The sequence below is a fragment of the Scyliorhinus canicula genome, chromosome 5 (assembly GCF_902713615.1).
Source record: "Scyliorhinus canicula chromosome 5, sScyCan1.1, whole genome shotgun sequence".
Classification (NCBI taxonomy): domain Eukaryota; kingdom Metazoa; phylum Chordata; class Chondrichthyes; order Carcharhiniformes; family Scyliorhinidae; genus Scyliorhinus; species Scyliorhinus canicula.
In genome coordinates, this window is record NC_052150.1 from 3,249,478 (window position 1) to 3,263,967 (window position 14,490).

Sequence of the window (14,490 nt, forward strand, 5' to 3'; positions counted from 1 at the left end):
CACCTGAATCTTGTACGTTAAACTTAAATAAACATTATTTTAAAAGAGTATTGTAAGACCTCCCCCTGCCTCCCCACCCCCAGCCCCAGGCCTAAATGCTTATGATGTCAATGAACAAAACAACTTGGATACTGTTCCTCGAAATGGGAAACACCTTAATAAGTCTCTAGGCAATAGTATATTCTTTGGGACTGGTTGCTTTGGAGTTCCGTGAACTATGATCCATACCAGGTGGTCAGTTCTTCCAGCACAACTTCAGGATGGCTGACCAGGCCATTCTGTTGACTGCAGTAACTATTTCATTGAGGGATGTGTCTTCCTGAGCATTGTCCTTGGAATCTAAGGCAATACCTTGAATCAGATTATCTGATTGATTCATTTATCCCATTTTGTCCATCGAGGACCACCACAATTTGGTCATATTCTTCCCTCAGCAGAAGGGAGTGTCTACAGGTCCATGCCAATGATAGGTGTGATTATTATAATTTGGGACAGGAAGAAGGCCATTCACACATTCCTGAATGGTCATTGGCTAATTCAGTAGACACAATGGGCAAGATTCTCCGTTCCCTAATCGCCGATTTCATAATCAGCGATCGGGCGGAGAATCTCTTTTTGTGGGCGAAATTGTGGGCGGCACCTGTTTGACACAGGTTTCATTAGCTCCGCCCCCTCTGAAACAGCGTCATCGCGGCGCGCGCCGCATGCCGTTGGGACGGCCTCAGCACGTCAGCTGAAGGCCCTCCCCCGATGCTCCGCTCCGGATGAGCCGAGTTCACGATGGCGGAGTTAATTTCTGGTCTCAGCCGTGCGGGGACCCGGTGTGGTGGCTGCGGAGTGTGTCCAGTGTGGCCACAGTCAGGCGGGGACAGTGATGCTGGCCGGGGGGGGGGTGGGCTTCCGCGAGGGCTGTGGGGACTGGGTGGGGGTGGCCCGGTGATGACAAGGGTGTGTCCATGGGGGCACTATCCAGCAGGTTGGGTCCGCGCGCAGCCGTCGCCATGTTTTACAGCGGGGCCGCTGCAGGTCATCGCCATGCGCATGCGTGGCCGCGGACCCGGCAATTCTCCAGCCGTTTATTTTGTGGATGCCCGGAGTTTTACGTGGTGCGGCTGCTACTCTCTCACCAGTCGCAGCATCAATGAGGGGGTAGCGCCGATCAGTTCCATGTAAAATACCACAGATCCTCCGCACCTGGCCTCCGAATCGGAGAATCTGGCCCAATGTGTCTGTATCGATATGTGTGTGTGTGTGTGTGTCTGTGTGTGTGTCTCTCTGTGCCTGGGTGTCTGGGTGTGCCTGTGTGTGTGTCTGTATGTGTGTCTCTCTGTGTCTGGCTGTCTGTGTGTGTATGTGTCTGTGTATGTGTCTGCATATGAGTGTATCTCTGTGTGTTTCTGTGTGTATGTATCCGTGTGTGTGTCTGTGTTTGTGTCTGTGTGTGTTTCTGTGTGTGTGTTTACGTGTGTGTGTGTGTTACTTTGCATGTGCCTGCGTGTGGGGGTTTCTTTGTGTGCGTATGTATGTGTGTATGTATATATGTCTGAATGTTTGTCCGTGTATGCGTGACTGCATGTGTTGCTGTGTGCATGCACGTGTGCCTGTGTGTGTGTGAGACTGTCTGTGTGTGCTTCTGTGTGTGTGTCTATTTCTGTCTATGTCCGTGTGTATGTCTGTGTGTATCTGTCTGCCTGTGTGTTTTCTGTGTGTGTTTATGTCTGTGTGTGTGGTATGTCTGTGTGTATGTGTGTGTATGTCCTTGTGTGTGTGCATATATCTGTGTGTATGTTCATGTGTATATGTGTGTGTATGTTTGTGCGTGTGCGTGTATTTCGTTGAAACTGTCTTTATTTTTAAATGTTCGATATGAGCCTCAATGACGTCTTTGGTGAAAACTCTTCTCTGTCGCTCCATCTCCTTTCCACCATGAGAGAAACTCTGCCCACAGGTCTCCACCACAACCACATACATTCACTAACATGAAAAAAATAAAAGCAATTGGCGGAATCTTCCCATACTTTTTCCAAGTGTCAGGTCAGACTGGAAACCCGTGTGTCGCTATCCAGCTGCTCCAACCAGTTTTCATTCCAGATCTGGAGGCCCTGTTTTTATAATGTGGGCGTGGTTTACACTGACGGGGTGGGGCCTGATAGGGCCAGTACCCAGTTCCACTCACATTGAGGCTCCACCTTAAAAAGAGCGCCCTGATCAGCACTGAGACCTAACAGCCCCCTGCCCCTACCACAGAGTTTATCGGGGGCTCCCCTACCCACCGACAAACATCGGTGGCATTTCCCACCCCCAACCACCACGGAAGGATCACCGGCAATTCCCCCCCCCCCCCCCCCCCCCCCCAGGACCCGCTCTTCGCCCTGCCGCCACACTTAAATGAATCCCCCCATTGGGCTCCCACTGAGGCCTTACTCTGCCACCTGGCACATATTGGCACTGCCAGGCTGACACCACCAGGTTGGCGCTGCATCCACTCGACTAATTCCTGTTTGGCAAAACTATTTTAAACTTTGCCCTTTTGCGTGTGTGAACCCTGTATTTGCCAGCGGTGGGAAATTCGGGAAACTCAATCTCTCCAGAGAGAATTACCTTTCACAAATTGCTCCGGGTTTCCCACCGTGTTGCTGATCCTGTGCACGGCTAACGCAGGCTCAAAATCGCCCCCAGGGTTACCTGAGTAAAATGTACAATATACAATTTTAAAATGATGCACTGGGTTACAATATGAAGGAAGAGTTGGCTAAAGAAGACAGTAAAATAGAGTGAAAGTTCAGACAATGCAGAATCAGTGGCACAGACTTAAGGAAATCATTCATGACTGTAAACAAAGATTTATCCAATGTAGAAAAAAGAGAAAGATGTATCATCCATGGAGAACTAAGAGAGTTGAGAATGGTGCCAAATTGCAAGCAAAGATGCAAAGATTAGTGACAGCCCAAAATATTGGAAAATTAATTATACCAGCAAAGGATGATTCAGAAATAGAAGGACAGGAAATTGGAGCGTCTTAGAAAACTAGCGAGGAATATAAAAAGAGATCATAAAAACGGCTGCAAGTATAAAAAGAAAGCGAAAGAATAGTTAAAGTAAGTGCTGGTCCCTTGGAGGATGAGACAGGGAATTAATAAGCAGTAACAAAGAAATGGTAGAGTCTTTCAACAGGTATTTTGTGTGTCTTTGCAATAGAAGATACAAAGGCACTTCAAGAATACAGGTAACAGAAAATCAAGGGACAAAAAGAGAAAGAAACTTGAAGGAATCATTTTTAAAAAAATGTTTAATTTTAGAGCACCCAATTATTTTTTTTCCAATAAAGGGGCAATTTAGCGCGGCCAATCCACCTAACCTGCACATCTTTGGATTGTGGGCGTGAAACCCACGCAGACACTGGGAGAACGTGCAAACTCCACAAGGGCAGTGACCCAGGGCCACGATTCGAACCCAGATCCTCAGCGCAGTAGGCAGGAGTGCTAACCACTATGCCACTGATGCACTATCAATTACGACGAGACAAGAGTAGAGAGTAATCGAGGCTTTATTACGCAGAGATATGTAGCCTCCCGCAGCTGCTGCCAAAATGGCTGCAGCTTGGAGAGCCCACACATTTATACTCCGCCTACTGGGCGGAGCCAGCAGGCAGGGATCTACCCCTGTACCAGTAGTACAGGGGCCTTATGGTAATACCCCTCGTATGCGGTATATACAATACAACAGTGGTGACTACCACAGCCACTTGCCGCCTCAACGTGAAGCAATCACGATCAGGGTATAAAATGGTGCTCGGAAAGCTAATGTGAATAAAGGCTGGCAAGTCCACGGGACCAGATGGTCTTGAAGGAAGTGGCTGCTGAGATAGTGGATGGATGGATTGCAATGTTCCAAATTTCCCGAGTGTCTGTTAAGGTTCGAACAGATTGAAAATCTATAACTGTAAGCACAAACCACGATCTGAGAAAGGAGAAGACATAAAGCAAGACATATAGGCCAGTTAGCTCCACATCTGTCATTGGAAAAATGCTAGAATCCATTATTAAGGTTGCAGCAGATCATTTAGAAAATCATAATACAAGCAGGCAGCGTCAACATTAATTTTTTGTTGTATTTGTCAGCATTCATTCAGGATCCAACAAGCAGTGTGGATAAAGGAGAGCCAGTAGATTCTGTGTATTTAGATTTCCAAAAGAAAATAAATACCACATGAATTACTGCACAGAATAAGAGCTCTTGTTGTTGGGGATGGTATATTGGCATGGATAGGGGATTGGCCAACTAACAAGGAACAGAGTTGGAATGAATCGGTAATTTTCAGGTTGGTAAACTCTAAATAATGGAATGATGCAGGAATCAGCACTGGGGCCTCAATGACTTATGGCCGATACTAATGATTTGGATGAAGGGGCTGACTATACTTCATCCAGACTTTCAGATGTTACAAAGATAGGTGGGGAAGCAACTGGTGAAGATGATACATTCTACAAAAGGATTTAGCAAGGATAAATGAGTACAAAAAAAAATGGTAGATGGAATGCAACATGAAAAATGTCAGGCTGTCCACGTTGGCAGAAAGAATAAAGAAGCAGAATATTATTGAAATGGTGAGAGATTGCACATGCTGAGGTACAAAGGGATTGGATACCCTTTGCAAAATTCACAAAAAACTAGCAAGCAGGTAAAGCAAATAATTAGGAAGACAAATGGAACATTGGTGAGCTTGTACCTGACATATGGTGTGTAATTTAGGTCACCTTAACATCGAAGGAATCATGCTTGCAATGGAAAAAGTTCAGAGAATGTTAACTAAGCTGATTCTTGGGATGAAGGGGTTGTCCTAATTGGAGAAGTTGAGCAGTTTAGGCCTCCACTCTTTGGTGCTTGGAAGAATGAGAGGGGAGATCTTATTGAAGCTGATAAGATTCTGAGAGGGTCGATGTTAAAAGAGTGCTTCCTTTCATAGGGGAATCTAGAACGGGGAGGACGTTGTTTCAAAAATAAGGGGTCTCTCATTTCAGGCGGAGATGAGGAGGAATTTATTTTCTCAGAGGTTGGTTGGTCTTTCAAATTCTCTTCTTCAGAGAGCAATGGAGGTCAGGTCATTAAATCTATTCAACGTTGAGTTAGACAGATTTTTCATTGACAAGAGAGCTGGGGTTTATGGGGTGTAGCCATCTCAGATGGCCACCTGCAAAGGACCATGGGAATTATTGTCAACCCAGGACTCAGACAGACTCCGATCTTGTGTGTGTATTTGCAACCCAGAGAGCTGGACGCGATCGAAACCCCCAGCTCGTTTGCATTCTAATGGCCCATTTCTTCAGAACAAAAGAATTGTACTCAGGTAACCGATACAGATACAGACTAATCGGCGCCATTCCCTTTACTCAGGGAGCCCAAACAGCCAAGGTCAGGGATCTGTCAGAAAGGTAAGTTTCCCTATTTAAAAACTTACCTTGCAGGAGAAGTGGCCTTCAGTTTTTGTTTTTTTTTGTTTCAGAGCTGCAGGTAGCCGGAAGTCGGCAGTGGGTATTTCTGGGAAGGTTTGTTAGTGTAGTGTAGTGTCTCGGGTTTAGCTGTTTGGGCTCCCTGAGTAAAGGGAATGGCGCCGATTAGTCTGTATCTGTATCGGTTACCTGAGTACAGTTCTTTTGTTCTGGGGAAATGGGCCATTAGAATGCAAACGAGCTGGGGGTTTCGATCGCGTCTAGCTCTCTGGGTTACAAATACACACACAAGCTCTGATTCTGTCTGAGTCCCGGATTGACCATAATTCCCATGGTCATTTGCAGGTGGCCATCTGAGATGGCTACACCCCATAAACCCCAGCTCTCTTGTCAATGAAAAATCTGTCTAACTCAACGTTGAATAGATTTAATGACCTGACCTCCATTGCTCTCTGAAGAAGAGAATTTTATATAAGTTCGGCGATTGCTAAACCTGAGACACTACACTTATAGTGTCCCCCACCCTTCCACCTCCTCTAACTTAAGGGGTTGAGTGAATATCAGGTAAGCTCTTCCTTTCTTTGTCTTGTTTTATCTAGAGGGGATGGCAGGGAAGGCAGTGCAATGTTCCTCCTGCAGAATGCTTGAGGTGAGGGACGCCGTCAGTGTCCCTGCTGATTTCACCTGTGGGAAGCGCACCCATCTCCAGCTCCTCAGAAACCGTGTTAGGGAACTGGAGCTGGAGTTGGATCAACTTCGGATCATTTGGGAGGCAGAGGTGGTCATCGATAGAAGCTTCAGGGATGTAGTTACTCCTGGGAATGAAGCTAGATGGGTGACGGTAAGTGGGCCTGGGAGGAAGCAGTCAGTACAGGGATCCCCTGTGGTCATTCCCCTTAGTAACAAGTATACCGCTTTGAATACTGGTGGGGGGGGGGGACTGACCAGGGATAAGCCATGGGGTACAAGTCTCTGGCATAGAGATGTCCCTGTTGCTCAGAAGGGAAGGGGGGAGAGGAGCAGAGCATTAGTCATTGGAGACTCCATAGTTAGGGGGATAGATAGGAGGTTCTGTGGGAACAAGAGAGACTCGCGGTTGGTGTGTTGCCTCCCAGGTGCCAGGGTCCGGGATGCCTTGGATCATGTTTTTGGGATCCTTAAGGGAGAGGGGGAGCAGCCCCAAGTCGTGGTCCACATAGGCACCACCGACATAGGTAGGAAAAGGGATAGGGATGTAAGGCAGGAATTCAGGGTGCCAGGGTGGAACCTTAGATCTAGAACAAACAGAGTTATTTTCTCTGGGTTGTTACCTGTGCCACGTGCTAGCGAAATGAGGAATAGGGAGAGAGAGCAGTTGAACACGTGGCTACAGGGATGGTGCAGGAGGGAGGGTTTCAGATACCTGGATAATTGGTGCTCATTCTGGGGTAGGTGGGACCTCTACAAATGGGATGGTCTACACCTGGACCAGAGGGGTACCAATATCCTGGGGCGGTGGGAAATTTGCTAATGTTCTTCAGGAGGGTTTAAACTCATTCAGCAGGGGGCTGGGAACCTGAATTGTAGCTCCAGTATACAGGAGGTGGAGAGTAGTGAGGTCATGAGTAAGGTTTCAAAGTTGCAGGAGTGTACTGGCAGGCAGGAAGGTGGTTTAAAGTGTGTCTACTTCAACGCCAGGAGCATCCAGAATAAGGTGTGTGAACTTGCAGCATGGGTTGGTACCTGGGACTTTGATGTTGTGGCCATTTCAGAGACATGGATGGAGCAGGGTCTGGAATGGTTGTTGCAGGTTCCGGGGTTTAGATATTTCAGTAAGCTCAGGGAAGGTGGTAAAAGAGGGGGAGGGGTGTCATTGTTAGTCAAGGACAGTATTACGGTGGCAGAAAGGACGTTTGAGAAGGACTCATCTACTGGGGTAGTATGGGCTGAGGTTAGAAACAGGAAAGGAGAGGTCACCCTGATAAATAGATTTATCTGAGATAGATTTAGGACAGATGTCAGAGGAAGGTTCTTTACTCAGAGTGTAGTAAGAGCATGCAATGCCCTGCCTGCAACTGTAGTGGACTCGCCAACATTAAGGGCATTTAAATGGTCATTGGATAAACATACGGATGATAAGGGAATAGTGTAGATTGATTTTAGAGTGGTTTCACAGGTCGGCGCATCATCGAGGGCCGAAGGGCCTGTACTGCGCTGTAATGTTCTATGTTCTATGACCGCGAAGGACACGCCCAGCCATCAAGGCAGCCGCCCCTTTATTGGCCAAAATCGAAGGCAGTGATCGAAGCCTGTCGAATTATTGGGTCCAAGTTAAGGACCACCGCAAAGAGCGTGAAATCCCAGAGGGATAAGAAGAGACACATCCATGTGTTCTGTCTCTCTTGGATCCGGCCTATGCCAACCCAAATGCAGCATATAGACCAGACAGACAAGTTCAAGACCAACGATCGCTACCAGATGGATGAGCCCATCAGAAACAGAGCCACTTCTTCCACCCAGCCACGCAAGATCTGGACAAAAGCCTTGTCCATCTGCATAGAGCCGGTTGCCCTGAAGTTAAGTGTAGGTTATTGTAGTTGTTAGGTGTAGTTTAACTTGTAGTGTTTTGTGCTGCATGTTGAAGTAATCCTTGTGTGTAAATAAACCATCTTTGAACTTGAATTGGCTAACTGGTTGTGTGGTCCTTTGATCGATATCCGGTAAAGCCTTGTGTGGTGGTATCATTTGATACCTGGCGACTCTAAAGAGAATGATTATTAAGTGGCAACATTAATTGGCAACTCCTGTGCTGATTGGCAAGAGGGGACAGGAAGGAATGTTAAGTCAGGCCATAATCAAATTAGCCATGATTTTATTGAATATTGGAGCAGGCTCGAGGGGCTGAATGGCCTACTCCTGCTCTTGATTCTTGTGATATTATGAAGGGGGTTCAGGAGTCGGGTGGCCTGTAGGTGTACATGCACAAATAATTGAAGGTGTCAAGACAAGCTGAGATAGTGGTTGGAAAGGTAAATGGCATCTTGGGTTTTAGTGAAAAGCCTGAATCCTTGTAAAACACTGGTCCAGCTCAACTGTAGTATTGTGTCGCGTTCTGGGTGGTATTTTTTACCAAGGATGTGAAGGCTTTATATAAGTTGCAAAAGAGATTTACATGAATAGTACCAAGGGTGAGGAACTTCAGTTACTCAGAGGGTTTGAGAAGCTGGGTCTGTTCTCCTTGGCAAGAGAAGATTGAGAAGCGGTTCGATATGATCGAGGTTTTCAAAATCATCAGGGCCCTGAACAGAATAGAGGCAGAAACTGTTGCTTAAGGGTCGAGAATTAAACAATAGCAATTTGAGATGAATGGCAAATTAACTAAAGGGCACAGGAGGAAAGACATTTTTACCCAGCAGTTGGTTAAGAACGATGTGTTCTTTAGAGTGTAGAGGAGACAGATTCAATCAACGCTTTCAAAAAGGAATTGGATATTAATCTGTGAAGGAAATATTTTTAGGGTTACAGGAGAAAGACTGGGAATAGCTCAGATGATCTTGTCGAGAGCTTGCATGGACAAGATGGGTTGAATGGCCTCCTCTGTGCTGTCGCCATTCCATGGTTATACAGTTCTATAATGTAATACCGCATTGTGACAACTTGACCACAAAAAGGTAGTCAATGAAAGTTAATCTTTAATATATAAAAGTAACATACTTTAAAGTGCAGTATTGACCCAAAAACAGGAGCAGCCATTAAACATCGAAATAACAGGAACATAATATAATTAGAGCTAAAGGCAATTAAATAAATATCCACAGGTAACAACAACAACTAATGATGTCACAGCACTGACTGATGACATGAGCAATGGATTTAAGCAAGAAGATGCAGAATAATAACATTCTGTAACACGCACAATCCAATGTTTCAAAACACTTACAGCATGAGTGTCGCAACTCATATTTGGACCCAACGCAATATTACCGAACTGTCTTGTTCTAAATGAACACTCCAAATTATTCTTTTTCCTGCAGATTATACAGTTGGATATTCTGCAAAATCAGAGCAGAAAATGTTTGAAATAGATATAACAGGTCCACGAGTAACTGACAAAATGATGCTGATATTTCATGTTCTTCTTAAGGATACGCAACAGAAAAAAAGTACCCCGATGTTTGTGTTTCAAAGTGCTGACAGAATTGTCTATTTAAAGTACTTCGGTTTTAATTTCAGTTGCCAGAATTTGCAATGTTTCAGTTCTCTTTTTGGTAACTCGATGAGTTGATGGAATTGGTGAGATTCAGGGCACTTACTGCGAGATTTGATTAATTGTGTTCCTTCGAGTGGCCAACACATGGAGTAATCTCCTGGAGTCAGAACACTGAATTATTTAATGCGCAAATAGATGAGGGGACTCTGGATAGATGAAGCAAGATGATCCATATGACCTTCTTCATCTGTAATTATCTTGCGATCTTGCGAATAAGATTTTTCAAATTGGCCAACATTCGAGTTGCAGAAGGGACTGTAACAATGAGGTGGAAATGCAGTTTCCAATTTAAAAATAAAACAGGTGTGGAAAAGCAAAAGAGAAGCTATGAATAATAGAAGGGTCCTGTAGCAAGTTCTCTCACCTCAAACAGTGTTGGCAACAAGTAACAATGTTGTTATCAGTATCAGGGCATTAACCTCCAGACTTGAGATGGTACAACATACAAAGGTTTATTTTATTTATTTATTTTTTAAATTTGGAGTACCCAATTCATTTTTTCCAATTAAGGGGCAATTTAGCATGGCCAATCCACCTACCCTGCACATCTTTGGGTTGTGGGGGGCGAAACCCACGCAGACACGGGGAGAATGTGCAAACTCCACACGGACAGTGACCCAGAGCCAGGATCGAACCTGGGACCTCGGTGCCATGAGACAGCAGTGCTAACCACTGTGCCACCGTGCCGCCTGAACATACAAAACGTCACGGAGTTAGAGTGGTTCTGCAATTTAGGAAGGGAATTATTTCTACGAGCACAGAAAAGGCTCCCCAACAAACCAGGCAAACTGGAAAGTAAAAGTAAAATAAATCTACAGAGGTCTTATCATCACTCACCTGTCGGTGAAAGCAAAAAGGAAGAATGGTTACTCACTGGCGGAATGAGCAATATTGAAGCAAATATGGAGATCAGACCCAAAGGGAATTAAAACATCTTAAGATAAACTGGCCCCAAAACGGAAAAATTACATGAGTAGGCTTAAAATGCGAAGCAAATTTAACCCTGTGTCCAGCTGGAAACGAGGTGGAAGTTTAGTCAATATCACTCAGGTTAGTTTATCGCCCTGAAGTTGCCAGCGTCCAGCTGGTTAGATGTCCATGTGCTCTCCAGAGCAGAAAGGAAGACTGTGCTAAAGGTGCTGGGTTCCTTTTATTTCAGGGACTTTTCAATCAGCAGGTTTAAGAGGAAGTTTCTCATTAGGTTAACCCTGTGGTGATGAGGAACGTGGCCAGAACATATCCCCAAACCTACCAACAGAGCCAGGAGGAGAAGGAGCGCTATACCATAGATTCTTGCTTCTCTGACATGTCTACCCCTATGCTTCATCTGAGATTCTAAATTCCTTATTGTCATGGAAGTGTCCCTTTTAGAAATGTTTTGTCTTATCACATGGCTTCAGTGATGTCATTGTGTGGGTGGAGCTGGGCTGTGGCTCTGAGATTTTGGCTTTCGTTTTCACATTTGGCTGCTGGATCCAGACAGGGGAGTCTTGTCTTGTATCTCTCTCTCGACATTTTATAAGCGGCTTCCAGATCCTTTGATAACTTAAAAGAGATAATTGTTTTCTGGAAGAAATTAAAATCTGCTGTTTTGGGAAGGACACTACAGTGTCTTGGGTGCTGTGTGCTGGGCCACACCTTTAAAAGAGTTTTCTGGATTATGGTATCTTGTTATTAGTTTGGAACAGTTTAAGGGGAAATTTATTAAGGGTTATATATAGAGTACTGTAGCTGTATATTTATGTTTGAAGTTGATAAAAATGCCTATTTTCTGTGTTTATAAAAATCTTAACTAAATTTATAGAATAAACTTTGTTCTTGATTACAAGTGCTTAAGGCCTCTGTTGAATAACGCCTGAAAGGCCGACTCTTGAAATTGAAATGAAATGAAAATGAAATGAAATGAAAATCGCTTATTGTCACGAGTAGGCTTCAATGAAGTTACTGTGAAAAGCCCCTAGTCGCCACATTCCTGCGCCTGTTCGGGGAGGCTGGTACGGGAATTGAACCGTGCTGCTGGCCTGCCTTGGTCTGCTTTAAAAGCCAGCGATTTAGCCCCTATGTACCTCGGGATAGGGCATCGGGGGGCTCGTTGAGCTTCCTGGGGCGATGCAAAATCTCACAATTGAAGGTGGAGAAATCAATCCTCCACCTTAAGATTTCATTATTTTTCATCTTGCCCCACTGCATATTGTTAAACATGAAGGTAACCAACCATTGGTCAGTGAGGAGAGTGAATCTCCTGCCGGCCAGGTAATGCCACCAATGCCGCACCGCTTCAACGATGGCTTGGATCTCCTTTTCGACAGAGGAGTGCCGAATTTCTGCGGCATGGAGGGTGCGGGAAAAATATGGGAGCTGCCCCCATGAACACATGATCCGGAGCTTCTGTGCATCCGAGGGTCGATGATCCGAGGTAGCTTTCAAAGCAAGCTAGCCAGTGGTCGTAGGCTGATGTGACGTTGGCTGCTTGAGGATGCAGCTGTAGGCAATCCGGCTTGATGCGAAGTTCCATTGCTGTAATATCTCTGCTTAATAAATTGACGCACTATCAATTACGATGAGACGAGAGTAGAGAGTAATTGAGGCTTTATTAAGCAGAGATATTTGGCTCCTGCAGCTGCTACCAGAATGGGAGCAGCTCGGTGTGCACACCCATTTATACTCCGCCTACTGGGCGGAGCCAGCAGGCAGGGATTTACCCCCGTACCGTATTCCCTCTAATAATCATCGTTACAACTATTATACAATCAGTGGTGACTATCACAACCATTAAGGACGCTCTGATTGGGTTGGAAAACGAATTGATCCTTGATCAAGGCGAGGAGAAATGTGGGTCATCGGAGTCCAGGATCTCCCCTGGGTTCAGAAGGGGTATGCTGCCACCTCTGGCCACTCTCCCGGTCTGGTCACTCTCCCGGCCACTCTCCCGGCCTGGTCACTCTCCCGGCCTGGCCACTCTCTCGGCCTGGTCACTCTCTCGACCTGGTCACTCTCCCGGCCTGGCCCCTCTCCCGGCCTGGTCACTCTCCCGGCCTGGCCCCTCTCCCGGCCTGGTCACTCTCCCGGCCTGGCCCCTCTCCCGGCCTGGTCACTCTCCCGGCCTGGCCACTCTCCCGGCCTGGCACCTCTCCCGGCCTGTTCACTCTCCCAGCCTGGCCACTCTCCGGCCTGGTCACTCTCCCGGTCTGGTCACTCTCCCGGCCTGGCCACTCTCCGGCCTGGTCACACTCCCGGCCTGGTCACTCTCCCGGCCTGGTCACTCTGCGGCCTGGCCACTCTCCGGCCTGGTCATTCTCCCGGCCTGGTCATTCTCCCGGCCTGGTCCTTCTTCCAGCCCCTCTCCGGGTCAGTCCCTCTTCCAGATTCCTAAATACAGACGGTGAAACCATCCTTGCACTGATGGTGTTGAAAGGCCCTCCGGCTGTATCGGGACTCTATCCAATTTCAAATCACCGCAGCTAAAACGTTGCCAGGTGAGAACAATGAAGTCTCAGATCAGGAGTCAGGAAATCGTAACCACTCCCACCCTCCCACACCCAATCTTAACCACTCCCACCCTCCCACACCCAATCTTAACCACTCCCACCATCCCACACCCAATCTTAACCACTCCCACCCTCCCACACCCAATCTTAACCACTCCCACCCTCCCACACCCAATCTTAACCACTCCCACCCTCCCACACCCAATCTTAACCACTCCCACCCTCCCACACCCAATCTTAACCACTCCCACCCTCCCACACCCAATCTTAACCACTCCCACCCTCCCACACCCAATCTTAACCACTCCCACCCTCCCACACCCAATCTTAACCACTCCCACCCTCCCACACCCAATCTTAACCACTCCCACCCTCGCACACCCAATCTTAACCACTCCCACCCTCGCACACCCAATGTTAACCACTCTCACCCTTCCACACCCAATCTTAACCACTCCCACCCTCGCACACCCAATCTTAACCACTCCCACCCTCCCACACCCAATCTTAACCACTCCCACCCTCCCACACCCAATCTTAACCACTCCCACCCTCCCACACCCAATCTTAACCACTCCACCCTCCCACACCCAATCTTAACCACTCCCACCCTCCCACACCCAATCTTAACCACTCCCACCCTCCCACACCCAATCTTAACCACTCCCACCCTCCCACACCCAATCTTAACCACTCCCACCCTCCCACACCCAATCTTAACCACTCCCACCCTTGCACACCCAATCTTAACCACTCCCACCCTCCCACACCCAATGTTAACCACTCCCACCCTCCCACACCCAATCTTAACACACACACCCTCCCACACCCAATCTTAACCACTCCCACCCTCCCACACCCAATCTTAACCACTCCCACCCTCCCACACCCAATCTTAACCACTCCCACCCTCCCACACCCAATCTTAACCACTCCCACCCTCCCACACCCAATCTTAACCACTCCCACCCTCGCACACCCAATCTTAACCACTCCCACCCTCGCACACCCAATCTTAACCACTCCCACCCTCGCACACCCAATGTTAACCACTCTCACCCTTCCACACCCAATCTTAACCACTCCCACCCTCGCACACCCAATCTTAACCACTCCCACCCTCGCACACCCAATCTTAACCACTCCCACCCTCCCACACCCAATCTTAACCACTCCCACCCTCCCACACCCAATCTTAACCACTCCCACCCTCCCACACCCAATCTTAACCACTCCCACCCTCGCACACCCAATCTTAACCACTCCCACCCTCGCACACCCAATCTTAACCACTCCCACCCTC